The 19,683-nt window shown below is 48.5% G+C and overlaps 1 long non-coding RNA gene across 1 annotated transcript; it reads left to right on the top strand.

Annotated features, from left to right (window-relative positions):
• The first annotated feature begins 5,026 nt into the window (after positions 1-5,026).
• On the top strand, positions 5,027-9,518 carry LOC134809359 (uncharacterized). The gene is made up of 2 exons (XR_010154896.1): positions 5,027-5,389; positions 6,281-9,518. It is a non-coding gene; the product is annotated as an uncharacterized LOC134809359 (long non-coding RNA).
• Positions 9,519-19,683: the final 10,165 nt, after the last annotated feature.

The following is a 19,683-nucleotide window of genomic DNA, read 5'->3' as shown; positions in this document are numbered from 1 at the left end:
CTCATGCCTGTAATCCCAACACTGGGAGGCCAAGGCAGGTGGATCGCTTGAGGTCAGGAATTCTAGACCAGCCTGGCCAATGTGGTGAAACCCCGTCTCTACTAAAAATACAGAAATTAGCTGGGCATGGTGGTGGGTGCCTGTAGTCCCAACTACTCGGGAAGCTGAGGCACAAGAATCACTTGAAACTGGGAGGTAGAGGTTTCGGTGAGCTGAGATTGCACCACTGCACTCCAGCCTGGGTGACAGAGAGAGACTCTGTCTCAAAAAAAAAAAAAAAAAGAAAAGAAAACTAATCCAGCCAGCAGCATAGAGCTGCCACTACAAACCCCAGGGACACCCACTCTTCTATCTCTAGGCAGCCTCCAAAAATCCCCTCTACAGGCTGCACACCTGCCCACCAGAGCAGGGGGGAAGCCACAAATACCCCTGGACCAGCATGTCCAGCCCTGCATGCCCAGCTCAGCAGAGGGGGCCCCAGATGTCCTTGAGGGACCGAACTGAATTATTCTGTGCCTTCTCCTGACCATAGTCCTAAGGGTTGGGGGAAGGAGACAGGATGTCAGCCCCTGGCACCAGGTGACACCCACCCTTGGCTCCATTCCCAAAGTTCTCCCCCAGAGTCCTGCTGGGTTCTGTGGGTCCCAGGAAGTCATATCTGAACCCCGTGTATGTGTCCACTGCTTCCACCCAATTCTCCAAAAAAAAAAAAAAAAAAAGACTGAATTCCTCTTAGAAATCTGGATGCTAACAGCTTCAGCATCTGGCCACCTGGACTCCAATCTTGGCTCACCAGCCCCTCACCAGCTGTGTGACCCTGCACCAGTGTCTTCACTTCTCTGAGCCTCAGTTTCCTCATCTGCAAAATGGGATAATAATGGTGCCTGTTTCTAGCATGAGCATTAAATAAAATACTCTGTGCTAAGCTATATGCCTGGATATGGTGTGGCAGAAACTGCAATGTGCTCACCACAAAGCATTTCCGATTCCTCTTAGGAATATGGCTAAAAGCCATTTCCCAGACTCCCTTGCAGTCAGATATGGCCATGTGGTCAAGTTCTGGTCCACAGAATTAAGATAGAAAGACAGCGTGCCACTTTAGGCTTGGTCCATAAAATTATTTCTCTCCTTCCTGGTCCATCAGCTAGAAGGAAATAACTCCAAGGTCCTAGGGGATGCCGCAACCACAAGACAGAAGGGATCTCGGTCCCTGGGTCGCCACATAGAAAGCCACCTGCCAAACACCCAACAGGACTTTTCATGAATGAGAAATAAACTTCTATTGCGCTAAGCCTCTGAGCATTCAGGGTTTCACTATCACATTAGCTAGTGTTACCTTAATTACTACCTGCAGTTCAACAGCGGGTAAGTGTTGGCTATTACTACTGTTATCATTACTATCATGAGTATTATTGGCTCTTTCTAGTCCCCAAGCTAGAACACTGTGCCTTGTTCTAGATGCTGAGACATTATTTGGTGACCAAATACAGAGGAGACACCCTATGTACCCTTCCCTCCCCACTACCACCCTCCAAACTTGCCTTTTGCCAGGGCTAGCGGCAGGAACTAGCCAAAAAGCCCCTCAAAGATTACTCGTTTCAAACATAGCAGCTGCTCTTATCCGCTTACCCCTTCGTTATCCTCCTGCTGCTGACTAGAAATTATGACAAAAATATTGAACCAACCACGAGCCAGGCCCTGTGCCCAAAACGTTACATCTGTCCCTTACCTGCTTTAACACTCCTGGCACCACCCTACTCACTTTACAGATGACAGCGTGGAGTCTCAGCGAAGTTAAATAATTGGCTCCAATGCACCCAGCCACAAAGAGCTCAAGTCACAGCCGCGACCTAGGTGTGCCTGATTCCAAAGGGTTTTTGTTTTTTGTTTGTTTGTTTTGTTTTGTTTTGTTTTTGAGATGGAGTCTCACTCTGTCACCCAGTCTGGAGTGCAATGGCACAATCTCGGCTCACTGCAACCTCCGCCTCCTGGGCTCAAGCAATTCTCCTACCTCAGCCTCCTGAGTAGCTGGGATTACAGGTATGCACCACCGCGCCCAGCTAATTTTTGTATTTTTAGTAGAGACAGGGTTTCACCTTGTTGGCCAGGCTGGTCTCAAACTCCTGACCTCAAGTGATCTACCCACCTCGGCCTCTCAAAGTGCTGGGATTATAGGCATGAGCCACTGCGCCCAGCCCAGAGTTTTAAATAATAACAGCAAGCCGGGTGCAGTGACTCACACCTGTGGTCCCAACACTTTGGGAGGCTGAGGTAGGAGGATTGCTTGAGCCCAGGAGTTTGAGACCAGCCCTGGCAACATAGTGAGACTCCATCTCTACCAAAAAAAAATACAAAAAACTGGCCTGGCATGGTGGCATGCACCTTCTGTAGGCCCAGTTCCTTGAGAGGCTGAGGCAGGAGGATTGCTTGAGCCTGGAAGGTTGAGGCTGCAATGAGCCGTGGTTGTGTCACTGCACTCTAGCCTGGGTGATAGAGCAAGACCCTGTCTCAAATAAACAAAACCAGTAACAGCAATGACTTCCATCCTGCAGCGCCTGCTGTGTACCTGGCACCACCCCAGGACGCCGATGTGTATTATATAAGCCACTGCCTGGACTGCTGAGATGGCTCCCCGAGGGTCTCTATGCTTCCTGCTCATCCCCTCACCCACTCAAGTTTCACACAGTAAAGGTCATACCCCTCCCCTACCCAAGGCCCTCTACTAGCCCTTACCACACCTAAAATGAAGTTCAAAGTCCTTCCATGGCCTACAGGGCCCACCAGATCTGGTCCCACTCCACTTCTCCCACCTCATCTCCTTTTTTTTTCTCTTTCTTTTCTTTTTTTTTTTTTTGAGGCAGAGTCTTGCTCTGTTGCCCACGCTGGAGCTAGAGTGCAGTAATGCACAATCTCGGCTCACTGCAACCTCCGCCTCCTGGGTTCAAGCAATTCTCCTACCTCAGCCTCCCGAGTAGCTGGGATTATAGGCATGAACCACCATGCCCAGCTAATTTTTGCATTTTTAGTAGAGATGAGGTTTCACTGTATTGGCCAGGCTGGTCTTAAACTCCTGACCTCAAGTGATCCACCCACCTTGGCCTCCCAAAGTGCTGGGATTACAGGTGTGAGCCACCACACCCGGCTGCTCATGGCCTTCTTGATTCCTCAAACACCAGGCATGCACCCACCTCTGGGCCTTTGCACTGCCACTTTCTCTGCCTGGGACGCTCTTCCCTCTTCCTTTGCACAGCTGACTCCCGCTTGTCGGCCAGATTTTTGCTCAAAAGTATCACCTTCTGAGGGAGCTACCCCTGACTCTCAGCTAAAGAGGTCCCTCCAGTGGCTGTTCCGTTTTCTCCAACATGTATGTTGTCTGTCTCCTCCTTTTTTTTTTCTTTGAGACAGGGTCTTGCTCTGTTGTCCAGGCTGGAGTGCAGTGGCAAAATCATGGCTCACTGCAGCCTTGACCTCCTGGGCTTAAGGGAGACCCAGGAGTGGGGGCCTTTGGGAGGCCACCTCAGCCTCCTGAGTAGCTGGGACCACAGGTGCATGCCACCATGCCTGGCTAATTTTTTACTTGTTGTAGAGATGAGATGTTGCCCAGGCTAGTCTCCAACTCCTGGGCTCAAGCCGTCCTCCCACCTCAGCCTCCCAAAGTGCCAGGTTGGCTTAGTTCACTGCCACTTCCACAGTGCATGGGCTAAGGCCAAAGCTCCATGAAGAGCTGCTGAATGAATTAATGAATGCTAAGAGCCAAGGACACCAGCGAACACATATCCAGCATCTGCCGCATCCCAGAAGTTCAGGGTGAAAACCAGGGAGTGACCCCCACAGGGGCCACCTAGGTGGAAAGGGGGCCTCCCCTCCTAGGGCTGAAAGACTAGGGAGAGGAGAGTTAAGTCAGGGAAATGTGCGCGGGTGGGGAGCCTCCGAGATCCAGGGGTTGACTCCTGGAGTCGTGCCTGAACCTCGCTGTCCTCTGCTCCCGCCACAAGATCTGTTTATTAAGCACCTGCTGTGAGCCCAGCGAAAGAAAACAGAAATCTCTGTTTTCTGGCGTAAACAGACAGATGGCACCCTGAAGGCCCCCTCCCCAGGGTCCCCATTCCCTAGTCAATCGTCTTCCCAAGGGAGCTGTGACCTGGTCACCAGAGGGGCAGACATCCGCCCCAGCACGGTCGTGGTCGTCAGGCTTAAGTCTGTGTGAAAATCAGGAGGGAGCTCGTTCAAAATGCCCACTCCAGGGACGCTGCCGGGCACAGGGGCCTGAGGCCCCATGGTGAGAGGCGCAAGGGGTGCAGGGCCCCATCCCCGCACTGCATCCGGCGGCCCTGCCTCCGTGGCCAGACCAACCGCGCGCTCTGGGCCCCAGTTTACCCATCCGCACAATGGAGATGCTTCCGACTCGGCAGGGTTGCAATGAAGACGAAACCGCGTCCCACACTAGGAGGGCAGTGCAGGGCGGCGCCCGCACGCAGGAGCTGCAGAGGGCATCTGCGAGGGGTGGCAGCCGTCGCGAGGGCCTCCCACGGCCGCCAGCGAAGCGAGGGGACCCCGACCGGCGGAGGGACGGCTGCGCCCTGCAGGCCGCTGCGCCCAGGCGGGCCTCTGCCCCCGGGCAGGCCTCGGCCTCCTGTCGCGCCCCCGGCCCGCGACAATCCGGGCAGGATGGGCGGCAGGACGCGGAGGGGCATCTGCGGAGCCCGTCGGGAACGCTCTCTTGGCTTCCGGTGCCGGGCAGCAGCCGGCGCGGCGCCCACAGCGCCCCTAGCCCCGGGACATGGCTCCAGCCCGCCCCCAGGCGAGCGGCCTCCTTCGCCCGGAGCGCGTCCGTCCAGCCCCCGCGCACGCGCGCACCCCGGGCCTCCTACCTTCGCGCGCCTTCTCCGCAGCCGCTGCCGCCGAGGCCGAGGGGCCGCACCTGGTGCGGCGGGGCGGAGCGTCCCTTCCACTAGGCGGGGGAACCGGGGGCGGAGCCTGCGCCGCGCGAGAGAGGCGCAGGCCGGGGCGGGGGCGGGGCCGGGGCCGAGGCGGGGGCGGGGCCGGGCGCCAGGGGCCGCGGGTCTGCGGCGCTTACAGGGGCCACCCTGGGCGGAAACGCCTGGTGAGCCCTCCCGCTTGCAGCCTCGCACCGCCCGGCAAGCCAGGCTCCTCCTGCACGCACGAAGGAGGATTCCACAGGAACGAACCACGACCCCCAAGGTTTCGCAGTTGCAAGACCGCAGCCTAGGATCGAAACCCCGACCCGGCTGCAGAGTCCCCCTGCGGTTTGGCCGGGCCTCAAAGGCCTGAAACTCCTGACCCATCGCCCAGCCAGACCGAGGGGACGTTTCATGCCAGCCCTGTCACAGCCCCCAGCGACGATCCCGAAGCTTCGGTGATTTGACCGGTCAGAGAGAATGCCTTTGTTTTCCTGACTGACGTGCAATCCTGGGGAAGGCACTCTGGCCTCATTTTGTTCGCGAGACTCAACCCGGCGGCGCGCCTGTCTCGTGTCCTTTCTACTGTAACAATATGTTCGTTTCAACCCCCGACTGGGCTTCGACCTCCTTCTGTTATTGAAGGCATAGGATGAAATCATTCTTCTTTTTTTTTTTTTTTTTGAGGGAGTCTCGCTCTATTGCCCAGGCAGTGGTGTAATCTCGGCTAAATGCAACCTCCACCTCGCGGATTCAAGAGATTCTCCTGCCTCAGCCTCCTGAGTAGCTGGGACTACAGGCGCCCGCTGCTGCGCCCGGCTGATTTTTTTTTTTTTTTTTTTTTTTTTTTGAGACGGAGTCACCCAGGCTGGACTGCAGTGGCGCGATCTCGGCTCACTGCAAGCTCCGACTTCCCGTTTCCCGCCATTCTCCTGCCTCAGCCTCTCTGAGTAGCTGGGACTACAGGCGCCCGCCACCACGCCCGGCTAATTTTTTGTATTTTTAGTAGAGACGGGGTTTCACCGTGGTCTCGATCTCCTGACCTCATGATCTGCCTGCCTCGGCCTCCCAAAGTGCTGGGATTACAAGCGTGAGCCACTGTGCCCGGCCAAATTTTTGTATTTTTAGTAGAGACGGGGTTTCACCATATTGGCCAAGCTTGTCTCGAACTCCTGACCTCGCGATCCACCCGTCTTGGCTTCCCAAAGTACTGAGATTACAGGCGTGAGCCACCGCACCCGGCCGAGATCATTCATTTTCAAAGGGAGAGGCAGCTCTGAATCTCTAGGGCTAAGAGAGGGATGTGTTTGGTTTGAAAAAGCATGTTTAATTTAATGATTTTGTGTTTTTTCCAAACACAGTACCCAGAGAGAACGGCCAGCAGGCCCGCGGCTGATGGTTGCTTCTGTGTTTCCTGCGTGGTAGGAGGGAAGCAGTGGAAGTTCCATCTTCGTCAAAGAGGAACCTGTCTGTGACATCTGAAACACTGCACTAAAGGCTGCCAGTGTGCCCTTCGGGCTCTGAAACCCGGCCCAGTGCAATCAAGACTGTGGCCGGGACCAGGGCTGAGAGCTGTTTGTCAGGAGAGATTCGGGCCATTCCCTGGGGTTTGGGGTGGAAGGGTGATGTTACCAAGATTGGAAGGAAGGTCACAGTTTCCCTGAGGTGTCCCTGGCCCAACTGCAGGAGGGCTGACTGACATCTGCCAGTATGCACAGCCAGTCCCTGGATGCCCAGCATGGCCCAGGTCTGTGTGACCCTGTCTGGAGTCCCCAGACTTGCTATGTCCCTACCCAGGCCCTGGTGGGCTCATGACCTCCCCAGTCCGGTTCTGATGCTGCCTGTCCCTGTGAAGCCCACTCCAGTGTTCATATCACCAGGGCTGGGCTCAGGCCTGTGTCCTTGCCCCTCTCTCCAGGGCATCTTGGGTCTCCCTTGGTGACAGTACCTGCACCCTGCAGGCAGCCTGCGCTGGCTGTGAACCACACTGCCGCCCACTTCCTCTTCTATGTTCCCGCTCTGTCCACAGTCCCCTCTGAACACTCCCGTGAAGCAGGTTCTAGGATCATCTCCATTTTATAGAAGGGGAGATTGAGGATCAGAGACATGCAGTCATTTGCCCAAGGACACACGCAGGAAGTTCAATGGCTTCCAATCCCATGCTCTTTCCTCTACACCGTGCTGACTCACTTGAGGTTTTAACAGGGGGCGGCAAACACAGCTCCTCTCCCCTTGACCCTCTCACTCCCAAAGCCCATAGGACCCTGCTGCAGGGTGGCACATACTTAACCTCCTTGGGGGGGCCTCCAGCTCCCCTCTCTGTGTAGAGCCTACGTTCCCCGCTGTGCTGAGTCCTTGGCTCTGCTCAGCTCAGCCTGACCCGGCTGCGGTCATTTGAATCCCCAGTGCTGCCGCCCACCGGTCACCCTGTCCTGTCACCAGGTGGTGACTGGCCCAGTGACCCCCAAGACCACCCTCCAGAAAAGAATCATGCCAGGTGCTCACCTGCTCACTGCAGAGGGCTCTAAATCTGCAACTCAGGTAACAGGGAAACAACTGATTGGAGTTACCACCCTCAGGTTGCTAAGGCCAAATGCCTGCCAAATCCAGCGGCTCGGCTGGGGTGGACTCTGCCCACCATCAGCAAAACCACATTCACCAGGAGGCTTAGAGGTAATTGCTCTGGTTAACTGGATTTGCTGGGCATCTGAAGGCTAACTTGCAGAGTCTTTCTATCATGCCAGACTTTAATAGCAAAAAGTTAGAAAGACCTAAACGTTCAGCAGTAGGGGACTTGTATAATAAACCATGGGTTATTCATATAATGGCACACTATGATGTCATTCCAAATGTTATAGAAGAACGTTCAATGACTGGACAGATGGTTACGATATATTAAGTGAAAGGTTCAGAAAAGTAATACAGAATAAGCCCATATTGTAAAAAAAAAAAAAAAAAAGATTTCCTTTTTTTTTTTGGAGACGGAGTTTCGCTCGTCACCCAGGCTGAAGTACACTGGCGCAATCTCGGCTCACTGCAACCTCCGCCTCCTGGGTTCAAGCAATTCTCCTGCCTCAGCCTCCCAAGTAACTGGGATTACAGGCGCCCGCTACCACGCCCAGCTAATTTTTGTATTTTTAGTAGAGGTGGGGTTTCAGTGTGTTGGCCAGACTGGTCTTGAATTCCTAACTTCAAGTGATCCACCCACCTCGGCCTCCCAAAGTGCTGGGATTACAGACATCATCCACCAGCCCAATAATTCACTCCTGACCCAATGATTAAAAAAAAAAATTTGTAGGCCGGGTGTGGTGGCTCACAATGTACTACATTTGTAGACATTTTGGTGCCTTAATGTGAGCAAGGGTTGCACAAGTTTTGATAGGCATGTATTCCAGAGATGTATAGAAATTCTAGTTACTGGCTGGGCACGGTGGCTCATGCCTGTAATCCCAGCACTTTGGGAGGCCAAGGCGGTGGATCACGAGGTCAGGAGTTCAGGACCAGCCGGGCCAAGATGGTGAAACCTTGTCTCTACTAAAAATACGAAAATTAGCTGGATATGGTGGCGGGCACCTGTAATTCCAGCTACTTGGGAGGCTGAGGCAGAGAATTGCTTGAACCCAGGAGATGGAGGTAGCAGTGAGCCGAGATTGTGCCACTGCACGCCAGCCTGGGAAACAGAGCAAGACTCTGTCTCAAAAAAAAAAAAAAAAAAGCAGACATTCTAGTTACTTATAAATTTTTGGGAAAGAAGCCTGGAACTAGATTCTTGCTTTAGATAGTAAGGAACTCTAATTGCCTCTAAATTCCTCAGATAAGGAGTTTTGCCTCTGGATGGTCTGCTTTATGGCCACCAGGTGATTTTTGCTAGCCTTGGTGACCTTTTATGTGTAGGATTTTTTTTTTTTTTTGGATACGGAGTCTCGCTCTGTTGCCCAGGCTGGAGTGCAGTGGCGCAACCTCGGCTCACTGCAATCTCCCCTACTAGGGTTCTAGCGATTCTCCTACCTCAGCCTCCCGAGTACCTGGGATTACAGGCACCCGCCACCATGCCTGGCTCATTTTTTTGTATTTTAATAGAGATGGGGTTTCGCCATGTTGGCCAGGCTGGTCTTGAACTCCTGACCTCAGGTGATCAACCCGAGGTTGGCCTCCCCAAGTGCTAGGATTACAGGCATGAGCCACCCTGCCCAGCCCTAACAGTGGGCTTTTTTTTTTTTGAGGCAGGGTTTCACTGTCTCCCAGGCTGGAGTGCATGGAGAGCAGTTGTTCCAGCATAGTGATTACATGGTTTTTATATCATTCCATTTTCTTTCCTTTGTTGGCTTATTAGCTATAACTCTTTCTTCTGGTCCACCACTCCCTGACTTCTTTCCCTGCTTTTGCTTTTTCAGTGAAGGCTTCAGGGTTTCCAGAATACATCTTTATCAGTGCCATCTAGTGACATTATACCTCCCCTTCTGGCCATTATGCTAGTGTTGTCATGTAATTTGATTTTAGACATGTTATAAACCCCAGAATCCATTATTATTGCCTTTGTTTAATCGGTCAAATTATTTTAAAAGATTTAAATAATAAGAACATGTATATTTAACTGTGTACATAGCGATTTCCAGTAGTCTCCATTTCTTTGTGTAGATGCAGATTTCTGTCTGGTATCCTTGTAGTGTGGGTTGCTGAATTCTTTCATTTTTTTGTATGTCTTTAAATGTCCTTATTTCAGTCACATTCTTGAAAGATTTTTCACTTTGACATAGAATTCTAGGAAAACTTTATTTCTTTCAGTACTTTAGGATGTTGCCACTTTGTTTTTGTAAAACTGGCATAAAGTTGGCTTCCTGTACTTATATAATTTTCGGAATGTGTATTTAAGTTAAAAACATTAAAATGGGCTGGACCAGGTGGTGCACGCCTGTAGTCCCAGCACTTTGGGAGGAGGAGACAGGAGGATCGCTTGAGGACCAGAGTTGGAGACCAGTATGGGCAAGATTGCAAGACCCTGTCTCTCTGTCTCTCTCTCACACACACACACACACACACACACACACACATCATGAATGTCTTAGATTCATCGTAAGTTCCACCGACAGTGTGCTTAAAGTAAAATGTGCCCAACCTGAGGGTCAAACCTACCTGCTGACATGTAGTTTGTGTTTGTGAGACATTCTCAACAGCATTTCCTTTCCCTAGCATAGTGGTTTTCGTGTTTTCCTCACACCTGAATGTCTTAAGTGCAAAACCTGTCAGTCAGAAATCATTTCCTTTGCCAAAAGATTCTAAAATACTTTTTTTTTTTTTTTAGGCCAGGTGTGGTGGCTCACGCCTGTAATTCCAGCACTTTGGGAGACCAAGGTGGACGGATCATGAGGTCAGGAGATCGAGACCATCCTGGCTAACATGGTGAAACCCTGACTCTACTAAAAATACAAAAACAAAATTAGCTGGGTGTGGTGGCGGGCGCCTGTAGTCCCAGCTACTACGGAGGCTGAGGTGGGAGAATGGCGTGAACCCAGGAGGCGGAGCCTGCAGTGAGCTGAGATGGTGCCACTGCACTGCAGCCTGGGCAACAGAGCGAGACCCTGTCTCAAAATAAATAAATAAATAAATAAATAAAATAAAGTAAAATAAATTTTTTTTGATATCAGCTCACTGCAACTTCCACTTCCCATGTTCACAGGATTCTCCCGCCTCAGCCTCATGAGTAGCTGAGACTACAGGCCTGCACCAACACACCCAGCTAATTTTTGTATTTTTAGTAGAGACAGAGTTTCACCATGTTGGCCAGGCTGGTCTCGAACTCCTGACCTCAAGTAATCTGCCCACCTCTGCCTCCCAAGGTGTTGGGATTACAGGCGTGAGCCACTGCGCCTGGCCAAAAATACTCTTACTTCAAGGAAAAGTGCTTTAAAAATAAACTTCTCAGTTGCATCCCTGGAATCCATAGAAAGCCCAGGAGAGACAATCAAGTACTACAGGATCAAGCATTAAACAGGGGAAGACAAAGCATGGCTTCCTAACTAGGAGTCAGGACAAAGTTATCCGCTTTGGTTTCCAATGGAGACCAGAACTCGGTTCACCTGCAAAGGGAGGATGCAGCCCAGAGGAGGCGGACTTTCTCTTCATGGTGCCTTCAGATAGGAAATCTCCTAGGATTTCTTTCTTTCACTTTGATCTACTCCCAATGCTCCCTTTCTGTTTCTTCAAGACCTTTCTTGGATCCCTAATGTGCAGGACCCAAGGGGCTGGTGCCCTTCCCTACCCTTCCTGCCTGGGTGTCTTCAGCACCGGAGCTCATGCAGAATGTTACTGCCTGCCAGAGACAGTGAGAGGACCAAGGAGGGCGGTGGGTGCAGTGGGAACTACTGAGTCACCATGTACCTGTGCCTCATGGGCTCCTAGCAAATTGAATAAACACCCCCTGAAGCATGGCACCAGTTCCAAGTACAATTACTACTTGGCTCTAGGAGCTGAGTGCAAGTTCCCCCCAGCACGGAAATCCTAGAAACTCCCATGGATGCTATAGTGAAAAGCAGGGGCTGGCCAGGTATGATGGATCACACCTGTAATCCCAGTGCTTTAGAAGGCTGAGGTAGGGCGGATCATTTGAGTCCAGGAGTTGGAGACCAACCTGGGCAACATGGAGAAACTTCAACTCTTAAAAAACAAAACAACCACAACAACAACAAAAACAACAGAAATTAGCCGGCTGTGGTGACTCGTGCCTCTGCTACTCCAGAGGCTGTGGTAGGAGGATCACTTGAACCAAGATGCCACCAGATACAGTGAGACTCTGTCTCAGGGAAAAAGTCAAACAAACAAAAAAAGAGGCTGTGTAAGAGGTGATTCTGGGGACAGTGGAAAAACACTAAGGTTTTCAAGTGGTGTTAAAAGCCAGTAGGCCTTGGGGACCATTGAGCAATCTACAAAGCAGGGAAGCCTAGATCCCTGAGCTCTGCCTGCCAAGTACCACCGCAGCTAACATGAGAGACCTCCCCCACAGAGACTGAAATTTGCCTCCCAAGGAAACAAGTGACTACAGACATCTGTCCCAGGACAGTAAACAAGAAAACAAGGTCTCACAAAAACAAAAACAGCTGACCACAGCATACAATCACTGAGACCGAGCCTGCGACTATAGGCAAAAAAAAAAAAAAAAAAAAATGCCGTCTATTATTCATACCATGACAGACCAGGGGAAAGTGTGAATGCAGTCCCCTACTACTGTTGTGGGAATCAGGAGAACAGAGAGACCAATGGGTGGAACAGGAGGATTTATTGACTGCACTCAGGCACAGTGGATTAAAATCCAAAAGCTGAGCCCTGAACAAAGACAGGGCTTGACTTTATACACACTTCTGAAAGGGGGTCAGCTAGTTTGAATGGCATGGCAGGAATTTGATGGCACGAAACTCGTGGGGCAGGCAAGAGGGCTTACAGAAGCAGAAGAAAGGCAGCTAATCAAACTGTGACAGGTCTTGCAATGCAAGTATGGCTGGTGACCTTGCAGCTGCACTGAAGGGAAATCAGGAACTTAACAAAACTTGAATAATTAGAAATGGAAAGAGGGAAAGAGAAGGTAGTAAAGGCATTTGTTGTTTTTTCCTCTTATCTTTGCTAGGGGCTGACTGTGTTGAGAGAGTCTCTGGAACTCATTCCTCGGGGCTCTGACTTTTCAGATAGTGTTACCAAGGATCTGCTAGGGCTCTATCTATGGCAGGTCTTGGAGTCAGCCAAGTACAGGAAAACCTGTCTTTTCCTTTTAACTTCTGCCTTATTACTACAAGTTGTGCAGCACACCATGCCTGGTTTTCATCAGCAATGTTTCCTGAGGTTACAGAAAGATTTCTAATCCTGGGAGGAAACACTCCCTTGAAGCAAAAGTGTTCTCCCGCCAAAAATGCAAGGAGCTATCTTCTTGATAGCCAGGCAGATAATTCTCAGGTTTTGCCCCACAGAATCTCGATCTAAACTAGAGCACTGGTCATGCCTAGTGAAAAGTTTGAGGGAACTCACCCAATGTTGGGTTTCTTCAGAGCCATATATATAGATATAACCAAATATCCTAAAAGACACTGCCCTTCATCATTCCATGCTGTTAGACATTTATAGGACCATGGATGGTGATCTCCTTCAGACAAAAATAAATGCTGGTGCAGAACAGGTAAGTGTATTATAATTTGAGTACATCAGCTTTTGGGCATTTTAAACCATGGGTCAGACATGTTAAAGAGCCAGGTTGATAGTAAGAGGGAGTGTTTTTCTTTTAATTTGCCAATAGCAAAGTGATGTTTGCCACTGTCATTTCAGAGTGAGGTGACAATTTGTTGTTGTTTGGTTTTGTGGGTTTTTGTTTGTTTGTTTGTTTGTTTGTTTTTGAGACAAGGTCTCACTGTCACCCAGGCTGGAGTGCAGTGGCATGATCAGGGTTTACTTCTGCCTTGACCTCATGAATTCAAGCAAACCTCCTTACTAATCCTCCCGAGTAGCTGGGACTACAGGCACATGGCCCCACACCCTGGGGTGTGAACTGGGATTTGATGTTTTCAGTTGGCTCTATAATGGAATAGGTTCCCTTACTCTTCTAGAATCAGATTGTCTTCATGATTATCATTCTTGTGTACATTATATTTCTACTACCCTGCTATTTTTTTTTCTATTTTTCTTTTTATTTTTTTCTTTGTGAGACACAGTCTTGCTCTGTCTCCCAGGCCGTATTGCAGTGGCAGGATCTCAGCTCACTGCAACCTCCACCTCCTGGGTTCAAGCAATTCTTTTGCTTCAGCCTCCTGAGTAGCCACCTGGCTAATTTTTGTATTTTTAGTGGAGACAGGGTTTCACCATGTTGGCAGGCTGGTCTCGAACTCCTGACCTCAAGTGATTCACCCGCCTCAGCCTCCCAAAGTGCTGGGATTACAGGCACGAACTACCACACCTGGCTCTCAAACCATTTTACTTAAGCAAAGACAGATGTGTCTGGCTTTTTAGTACAATGCTGAATTATCCTCCAATCTATATTTTTAGGAAGGACCTGGGGAATGGCAACTTGGAGATATTTGGTGAAAATGTGAGCCTTTCATGTTCTGCTTCAGTCCCTTTTTGAAAATCCTTCCAATTTACCTTTTGCAACCAGTTAGTGGCCTTCCCTTCTTCACCAGCATGTGAATTAATTGATAAAGATCAGAATATTTGGGCTCAAAGATTTCAACAGTTAAGTCAAATTTTCTGCCAAAGCCTACAGGATCTTGGAGCCTGCTTTAGAAACAGAAGAGTGAAATGTATTTAAGTTTAGATCAGGGAAGTCCTTTATAATATTCTTAATTCACGTTTTGGTGAAGTGGTATACACAACGGTAGGCTCCCCTCTTCCTGTGGGTTTGGGTTTTACCTTGAAAGGGGCTGTCAGAACAGAAGTTTCAGGGAGGGGGCCAGACCCCTGGGGACTTTCCTTAGGTGATGGTGATGGAAGAAGAGGCAAGGCAGGACAGGAAGGCTCAGGTAAGAAAGACTATGCAGGTGCAGGGGCAGGAGGAGAAGGAGCAGTTGGAGGTGAAAGAGACAAAGCCTCCTCAATATTTCTCAATTCAGAAAACATGACAGTTTACCTCCTTCAGCTTACTTCCTCAATGGAGGCAATTTTCTCAGTTCTTTTAGAAATTTTAGAAATTTAGACATTTCTAGGTCTCATTGCAATTAAGTCTCCTATTTAATTTGTCTGGTTCGAAAACCAAATTTCTCTCTCTTTTTTTTTTTTTTTTTTTTTTTGAGACAGGGTCACCCAGACTGGAGTGCAGTGCTGTGATCTCGGCTTACTGCACTCACCGCTTGCTGCATGACAGCCAATAAGTCGAGGGTTGAGGTGTAGGGGCAGGGAAGGTGACTTTATTCCAGAGAGCCACCAAACTGAACAGATGGTGAACTAACATCCTGAAGAAGCATCTTAAATTAATACGATTTTCCGGCTCCTTGTACGTTAGGGAAGGGAGGAAGAAGGAGGCGCTTGAGGTGAAGAGGTCTGACAATGACAGACATGGGCTGCAGTGGGAGCCCAAGGGGATGGTGAAAATTCTTCGTCCTTTGTCAGGTCACACTGCTCTTATAAATCTTCAGCATAACACTGTTACTTGTGTATACAACCTCTCTATCTTCTAGGAGTTAGTTTGGGGAAGGGATTATTATCATCTGTGCTTTAAAGTTAAACTGTAAGCTAAATCCCTCCCATAGAGAGCTTGGCCTATGTGCAGAAATAAGAAAAAGCAGTTAGCCTGGAAGATGTCACCACAGGGTAGGAAGGGTTAGGAGCAAAATGCAGACAGTCATGCTAGGCCTCCTTTTCATTGCCATATATTTAATGTATTTGAACACATAATTTTAATTTTTTATACTTTATTTTTATTTATTTATTAGTTTTTTGAGACAGAGTCTCACTCTGTTGCCCCCCCAGGCTGGAGTGCAATGGCGTGATCTTGGCTCACTGCGACCTCTGCCTCCTGAGTTCAAGCAATTCTCCTGCCTCAGCCTTCTGAGTAGCTGGGATTACAGGAGCCCCCCACCATGCCCGGCTAATTTTTGTATTTTTAGTAGAGACAGGGTTTCACCATGTTGGCCAGGCTGGTCTCAAACTCCTGACCTCGGGCTCCCAAAGTGCTGGGACTACAGGCATGAGCCACCATGCCCAGCCTAACCAAGATTATTAAACCATTCTAATTTGTCAAAGGAGTCACACTGATTTTTAAAAAATAATGTAATGGGCCAGGTGCAGCGGCTCATGCCTGTAACCCCAGCACTTTGGGAAGCCATAGCAGGAGGATCATGAGGTCAGGAGTTCAAGACAGCCTGACCAACATGGTGAAACCCCGTGTCTACTAAAAATACAAAAATAAGCCAGGTGTGGTGGTGTGTGCCTGTAATCCCAGCTACTCAGGAGGCTGAGACAGGAGAATTGCTTGAACCCGGGAAGCAGAGGTTGCAGTGAGCCGAGATTGCACCACTGCACTCTAGCTTAGGCGACAGAGTGAGACTACATCTCAAAATAAATAAATAAATAAATAAATAAAATAATAATGTAATGAACTTTTTCATGTCTTTATATAATAAATGTTACATTATTTAAATTGTTCAAAAGCATCAAAGATTCCTCTCTGCTATCAATTTCATTTCATTTATTTTATTGTACCAAACTACCAGGACCATTAATTTAATCTACAGTTAAATCTATTATTTTTTCGTGTTAGAAATTCAACAAGAAAATTTTTCCCTAATGAAACCTCACATTTCAAGCATAAGGAGCCTGGGCGAGTTGGCTCACACCTGTAATCCCAGCAGTTTGGGAGGCCGAGACAGCTGCATCACTTGAGGTCAGGGTTAGAGACTAGCCTGGCAAACATGATGAAACCCTGACTCTACTAAAAATATAAAAATTAGCTGGGCGTGGTGGCGTGCGCCTGTAATCCCAGCTACTCTGGAGGCTGAGGCAGGGAAATAGCTTCAACCTGGGAGGCAGAGCTTGCAGTGAGCTGAGATGGCACCACTGCACTCTAGCCTGGGCTACAGAGCAAGACTCTGTCTCAAAAATAAATAAATAGATAAATAAGCATAAGTAGTAAAAAAATAACATAAATTAAAAAATAAGGCACAGGGTCTTGCTCTGTTATCCAGGCTAGAGTGCAGCGGGGCAATCATAGCTGACCAACTTGGAACTTCTGGGCTCAGGCAATCCTCCTGGCTCAGCTTGCCTTGTATTTTTTTAGAGATGAGGTCTTGCCCTGTTCCCCAGGCTGGTCTCCAACCGCTGGCCTAAAGCAATCCTTCCGCCTCAGCCTGTTGAGTTGCTGGGAGTACAGGTGCAAGACAAATTCTTAATTTTCTTTCTTTTTTTTTTTTTTTTTTGAGTTGGGAGTCTCATTCTGTCACTCAGGCTGGAGGGCAGTGGCACAATCATAGTTCACTGCAGCCTGAGATTACAGTCATGCATTATCATGCCCGGCCAACTTTAAAAAATTAGCTAATACTTAAAAATTTGTAGAGACAGGGGTTTCACTGTGTTGCCCAGGCTGGTCTCCAACTCTTAAAGTGCTGGGACTGTAGCTATGAGCCACCATACCTGGCTTAATTTTCTTATTTTAATTTTATATAAGTGATTATTATTGTTCCTAAGATAATTGGGGCAGTGAATCCTTTACAACTGTAGAGATCTAATTTGTCTATTCACTTCACTGAAAGAGTATGCCAATTTGTTTCATGAGAAAATATCCTATATTTATAAAGCAGGAAAATTCCTTCCACCAAGCTAGGGTGCATTTTAAAGAAACGAATTGTGCTAAGTAACATCACTTAAAGTGAAAACAGAGGCAATGGTATCTATTAACAATGTTTATCAGTGAAGGAAATAAACTGAAAAGATGAACCTCATTAGATCCTTGGAGGGCCTTCATTGCTGAAAATCTCAGTAATATTGTGATACTCTTTTGAGTCTGGCAGGACATTCTCTTTCCAGGGCATGTAACAGCGGGTGAATAATTTCTTTTCATTCATTTCCATTAAGGGCTGAACTTCCTTAATGTTCTGGAGATTATTAAATTTGATTTGTAGAGTTGTGAAAAGGACTCATATTGCTGATTCCATTGCTTATATGTGATCATATAAATCTTTTCTCTTTTTGTAGTGTGGTTTAAACTTAATCCTTAAAGGGCATGTATTTGAATTTTTCAGCTGGTTAGAAACCTGAATATACCAATCAAAGAAAACTGCTCCTTACATGCTACAGATTTAGTTTTCTTCCTGTACTAAGATGTCTTTCAGATACAGTAAATTCGTTAAAGCCAAGAGCCCCTAGGAAACGAAGTTGGGTGGGTGGGGGGACATTGAGTAGTAAGATCACTCTTGTAACAGAGATGCCACTCTTGCAGATATTGACAATTGGGCCTATAAAATTTTTACCAAACATTGGAAAGACAAGATCTGAACAACTTATCATTGCTGCAGTCTCAAATATCAGGAAATACCATTATTCTCAGGACAATAAATAGACAATAAAGAAGACTCACAGACCAGATTAGCTGTTATGTATCACCAAACAGGGACTGGATCCTTGTCAACACGACCCAACAGAGATTGTCCCCAGAAATTCACTTCATAACCTCAAAACCAAAAACCCACACTGATGGCAAAAAATAATGATGCAAAGAATGAGAGAGAAAGAGAGAGAGAGAGACCTGTCCTATAGCCATACTCAGTGGGTAAAAGCCAAAGAGCTCAATTTCTGCTCATGATACTTAATAGAACATAGGGAACATGAGCCAATAGCTCAATGGGTTCAGATCTGCACCAAGTGCCTGTTGGACGCAGGATTCTACTGTCTCCAATAATATGTCTCAGATGCACTAATTTTTTTTCTTTTTTTGAGACAGAGTCTTACTCTGTTGCCCAGGCTGCGGTGCAATGGCGTGATCTCGGCTCACAGTAACCTCCACCTCCCGGGTTCAAGTGATTCTCCTGCCTCAGCCTCCCGAGTAGTTGGGATTACAGACACACACCACTGCGCCCGGCAATTATTATTATTATTATTATTATTATTATTATTGTGCGTGTGTATGTATTTTTAGTAGAGACGGAGTTTTGCCATGTTGGTCAGGCTGGTCTTGAACTCCTGACCTCAGTTGATCAAAAGTAGGTGAGGTCAGAAAACATACCCTGGGAGAGGCTGGCACAATGTCCAGAACCGCCATCTCTAGGCCTGGGGTTTTCCTCTGTAGTGGAATACTAGTATTCATGTAGTGCAGGGACAAAACCAATTAGATAGTTCTGGGAGTTAGAAAGAGATGATTTTCAGTGCTATTTGAGAAGGGGTATTAAGGAATTTGCCAGGGCACTGACGCGTGTCAGGTGTAAACCTCAGGTTGAGAGAGAGCTAAGTATTTTCTGTCCATGAAGGTGATAAGCGAGGGCCTGAAGAAAGAGGGACTGGGGAGGACACTGGCCCCAGAAATAGGAAAGGGCTTCTTGGGGGTGGGAAGGATGGGTCAGAGTGCTATCTAGAAAGTTGCCTGGCAGTGGATGTAGGATGTGGGAGTGAGACATCAAACATGAAGCAGTCGCTTAAAGTCTGAAGAAAGACTAGATATATAAACGGCAGGAGATAGTAGGGAAACTGGACCGGCTCCTCATAAAACTTCCCGCCTTCTATCTCAGGGAGGATCGCAGGGCATTTCCGCCAAGACAGGTGAGACTGCGGTTCTGACCTGCGGGCCTCCATGAATATGCGCGAGGGCACCTGGGGGCCGGCAGAGCCGTTCCCCTACGCAAAGTAAGCGTGTTATGTCTACAACCCAACGGGGACACTGAGAGCCCCAAAGGCCCTGCTTTCTTCCCAGAGAACAGCGCCCATCTGCGTAGTTTCTACCTGGCTCTATGAGGTGAGAACACATTCCCCGCTAGCACAGAAATCCTACAAACTCCTGTGGGGGCTGCGCTTGGAAGCAGAGGCTGTGTAAGAAGTGACTGGGGGGTAGGGAAAAACACGAAGATTTTCACACAGGGTGAGAACCCAAGAGACTGGAGACCACGGACCAATCCCTGCAAAAAGCAGCCAGGGTAGAAAGGGAAGAGCTGAGCGGCCTTCACGATAGCTAATTTGTGTTACAAAGCCGATACGGCGGATGCTCGCTTTTTCTCCTATGGCGTGCAGGCGATATGTTACTTCCTATTCCCCAGCCCTCCACTGCAGGGTTAACACCTAAGACGCCAACCAAGACACAAACCAATACAAA

Source organism: Pan troglodytes, chromosome 1, assembly GCF_028858775.2.
Source record: "Pan troglodytes isolate AG18354 chromosome 1, NHGRI_mPanTro3-v2.0_pri, whole genome shotgun sequence".
Taxonomy (NCBI): domain Eukaryota; kingdom Metazoa; phylum Chordata; class Mammalia; order Primates; family Hominidae; genus Pan; species Pan troglodytes.
The sequence above is the reverse complement of the archived record's forward strand: the minus strand, read 5'-3'. Positions and strand labels throughout refer to the sequence as shown.